Here is a 4500-nt window from a genome sequence, read left to right on the forward strand (position 1 = left end):
TCGGTCAGCGCCCGGATGGGCGACCTCCCCCCGTCTTCGAATCCCCGCACCTAACAGTGCCCCCGCCACGTGCGCCCCTCCTCCCAAAATCTGACCCCCCCCGAGGGAGTCCCATCACCTTCGAGGGTTCCCCGGACCTGACAGTGCCCCGGCCGACCCCGCGACGGGCGAAGGAAACCCCGCCTCACCGGGAGGGAACTTTCGGAGCGCTGCGGCTTCCGTGCGCTGCGCCACCCGGGCGCAGTACCGCTGCGTGTCCGCAAGGCGGCAGCACCGAGCGATCCCGCGAGGGCGGGGGGGGGGGTACCGGCGCCTCTCCGGGAGGGAGCGTCCGGTGACCTCACAGTGCCCCGGCCGACCCCGCGACGGGCGGCGGAACCCCCCCCTCACCGGGAGGGAGCGGCCGCCCCGCAATGGCGGCGTCCCTCGTTAAAGCGCCCTGCCGCTCGCGCTGCGCCGCCCGGCCGCAGTCCGCACGCAGCGGGCTCTGCGCGCACCCGCGCAGGAACGCGGCGAGTGTGCACGGAGGCAGCAGAACGCGGCGGCTTCCGTGCGCTGCGCCACCCGGGCGCAGTACCGCTGCGTGTCCGCAAGGCGGCAGCACCGAGGACCCCCGTGTTCGAATCCCCGCTCGGGCCTTTCCGCCAGTGCTCGTATCTCTCCGCCTCTGCTCGTATCTCTCCGCCTCTGCTCGTATCTCTCCGCCTCTGCTCGGCCCTTTTCGGCTCCCCCTGCCCCACTAATTACCCGTCTGCCGCTGACCTGCGCTCATTAACAACCCCCCATCTCCTCCAGCGAATTCAACCCCCCTCCCAACCCTACTGCGACCCCTCTGAGAGCCCTCGAACCCCACCATGGCCCCTGACCCCCTAGAAGACCCCCGAAGGAACCCCCAACACCCCAAAAATAGACCCTAGAGAGACCCCCCCAGAACCCCTCAGAGACACCCCCCCCCCCTCAAAGAGCCCCCCCACGATCCCCTAAAAAGGCCCTTAGGGCCCCCCAACTCCCCAAAGCGACCCCCCAAAAAACCCAGACCCCCCAAACAGACCCCATAAAGAACCCTAACCACCCCCCAAAAAACCTGAGACTCCTTAAAGACGCCCCCCAGCCCCTCACATCCCCCCCAAAATGAGACCCCATAAAGATCCCCTCAAAGAACCCCACACCCCCCCTTAGAGAACCCCCCCCAAAAGCCCTAGACCCCACCAAAAAGAGACCCTGTAAAGACCCCATAGTCCCCCAAAAAGAGCCAACCGCCCTGACTCAGCTGCTGCCAGCCCCATCGATGGAAAGATGCCACAACAACAGTGGCCTTGGCCACGCTTTCTTGGAAACAACTGGTTCCCTCATCACCTCTGAATAATAAAAATTCTAAGGCATTTTACAACAATGTCCAATACAACAGTAAACTGCTGCCAAGTATAACCCAGAAAATTGTTAGCCGGTTCTCCTCTGTCGAAACCGTTGCCAGCTTTGGGCTGAGATGCCTCCAAGGTTTGGTCACCTTCGTCTTCAGCCAACATTGCCAAGTCTCTTGGCTGTTCTTCTGGATCCCCTGGAAGAAGACTGGTAGACTGCCTGGAGAAGTGACTCAATCTGCTCTTCTGTTAGTCTTTCCTCACTTTCTTCCACCATCTGCAGGTCAAAAACCAATACATTGTTATTCAATCCATACTTCCTTCCTCAGCTCCAAACAGGAAGACTCAGCCCCAGTAAATACTGCTTTCAATGGATGCAAGACGTAGCCTGAACTCATCACAAAAGCATTTTACAAAGTGGAACTCTTGTAATATTTATAACAACACAAAACAAAAAAGCTCCCTTGTTAGCCACGACAGCTGGCATGCCACAGTGAGACCCTGCTTCTGTTACAAGGAGAACACCACGCTCAGAACAGGCTTTCCTCCTAAAGCCTCTCAGCCTAAGAAAAACCAAACCAAAATACCCAAAGAATTTCCACAAACTAGAAACCCCCACAAAGCCCAAAAACCAAAGAAGCCACAAACCCCCATTAAAGACACACACAAACCCCAGACCCCACAAGAAAAAGCTGCGGGAACTCAAAACACCACAGAAGCCCCTAGCCCTCCCCCAAACCCGCAACCCACAGAACCCCAAAGCCTTCAAAAGGCAGAGAACCAAAACCCCCCCTTAGAACCCCAGTTAAAAAAAACAAACCAACAGAAAAACCTCACAAGCCCACACTAACCCCACAAATCCCAGAGCCTGTAAAAAAACCAACCCACCCAACCCCTATAGCCACAAAAACCAGAAAAAAAAAAAAAAATCAGTAAAACTACAAACACCTTACCAACCTCCTTGGCTCATTTTCTGAGAGGAGCCTGCACCAGCAGACAGACTAACACATTTTAATCCTAAACTCGGTTCTCTGCGTTCTTTCTCTGCCCCTTCTCTACATCCTTTTCTTTCAACTTCCTCTTCCTACCCACAAGGCTGTCTAAACCAATGGATAGAAACACTAACCCAGGTAACAGTACATCCAGTTCAGATAAAGGCAATGAAATCACCAGCGCCAATACTACGACCTTCTTACAGGTACCACAAGCTCCCAAGAACTCACCTGTAACAGGAAAAGAGGAGAAACCATAGAGACCTTAAATGCAATACGCCAAAACCCGAAAGAGACTTATTCTTGTATATTGAATGTTAAAATCACATGCATAATTACAGAATTCTTTACAGCTGAAAAAATATTTTTAGAAGACGACCCTGACAGTCTACCTGCAACTGCTGCAAGATGTCTATAATAAACCCCCACAATTTTCTGTAATTAAAAAAAACAAAAACAAAAAAAAAAAAACAGGGAAGAATGCAATCAATCATCCAGGTAATTCTGAGTTAACTGATGCCCTGAATGGGACAAGTCGAACCCAAGCTAACACCAGCCAGTTTACTGCAATGCTTGTCTAGCATACACATATATAAATCAAAATGACATGTGGCTAGAGGCCAGGTGCAAAAAAAATAAGACATTTGCACACCACAGCAGACAACCTGCCGAGGGCCACGATATGATATGCTGCAGCAGAGTCTTGTGGCTGTTCGCTCAAACACGCTGGTGGAATAGTCTGCATAACCGGCCCTGGGCACGATTTACATGGGGTTTTCTAAGCTATGCCTGATGTGGCTAAGGGATTTTTACTGGGCAATCCTGGTTTAAGACCAGTCTCGGCTCCTAAGGAATGCCAGCCAACAAAGATGTTTTCAGCCGTTAACAAGAGGAACAGAAATCCAACGACGAGCTGCTGCTTTTAAAACGTGGAGTCATCATTGTGACAAATGGCACCACACAGATCTCTGTTAACACATTTGTAGACAAAGTGGAAGACCTGGGGTTGGGGACAGCTGTGCAACTCAGCCTTCATTTCCCGAGGGCAGGTATGCTCCGTCAGCTGCTGCCAGGTGTCGTCGACAACAAGAAACGGGCTGCACTCTGCCGGCTTGTCCACCTCGAACTTCTCAGCGCAGAGCTGGCGAACATCTTCGGTGGTTATAGACAGTCTCACCAGGAAAGATCTTTCCTGTACATCCACAGTACACTCCCTGGAACGCAACATGAAGGTGGTTCTGTAGAATGAGAAAACACACATCAGCAACTCAAAAACCCCAACAGCTGAAGCGTCAGCAACAAACCTGTCCCCACACTGAGACTCACCCCCGCGATTCCCACGCCCGACAGCCACCTCGCCAACTGCAATACTGGTGGCAAAACTGTGGCAAGCGGAACAGAAATTCCTAAGCCAACACCCTCCTTTCCTCATATTACACTCTAACCCTGCAATTACAGCCAAACAGGACTTGTCCTGCCGAGCAAAACCAGGAAACAAAATGCAGTGAGGCTAAGCAATGTCTGAGGCAGCAGGGTCGAGAGATGGTGCTGCTGCACTACTGCCACAAAACAGGCACCTCCTATCGCCGTGTCAGTCAGAAGGAATAAGAAAAAAGCCTCTGCCAGTGGCAGCAAACGGTGCTGATCCCCAAGTTACTGCGTGATAAGCCATCTGCATTCTTATGCTGCAGCACGCAAAGTGTTTTAGGGTGCTTCAGTCCAGTCAGGACACTTTCATTGCATTAAACCGGTGACAATCTGGGGTCCGAGCCCGATTTAACCGGCTTTCCCATGACAGCTTTTTTTCTTTTTTACAGTAAGGCTTAGAGGGAAGCAGAAAGAAAGCTTCCTCGGCAACATTAGGCTAAACCCTAATGGCAAAAGCCTCGTGGCAAAAGCTGGACCTTTTTTCTGTGTTGAAACTGACATGTTCTTACAACTCCGATAACATGGAAAAAGTCTAAGTGCACCCTACAAGGAAATGCAGTTCTACCTTTCAGAAAGCATTTAAAGAGGAAAAAAAACCAAGCAACAACTGGGGGAAAAGCAACCACAAACATCTTTTGAACACATGAACAAAGCAAGCTGCTGTAGTGTGCTTTTTTTTTAAAAAAAAGACATTAACTGTGGTTACAGACTGAAAAAGA

General features: G+C 51.6%; 1 long non-coding RNA gene across 1 annotated transcript; it reads right to left on the reverse strand.

Moving 5' to 3' along the window:
* Positions 1–1311: 1311 nt before the first annotated feature.
* On the reverse strand, positions 1312–3912 carry LOC311196180. Its single transcript, XR_014617565.1, has 3 exons — positions 3354–3912; positions 2488–2584; positions 1312–1638 (listed from the first exon to the last, which is right to left on the reverse strand). It is a non-coding gene; the product is annotated as an uncharacterized lncRNA (long non-coding RNA).
* Between the last annotated feature and the right edge of the window lie 588 nt (positions 3913–4500).

Source organism: Gallinula chloropus (assembly GCF_964237585.1).
Source record: "Gallinula chloropus genome assembly, chromosome: 12".
Classification (NCBI taxonomy): domain Eukaryota; kingdom Metazoa; phylum Chordata; class Aves; order Gruiformes; family Rallidae; genus Gallinula; species Gallinula chloropus.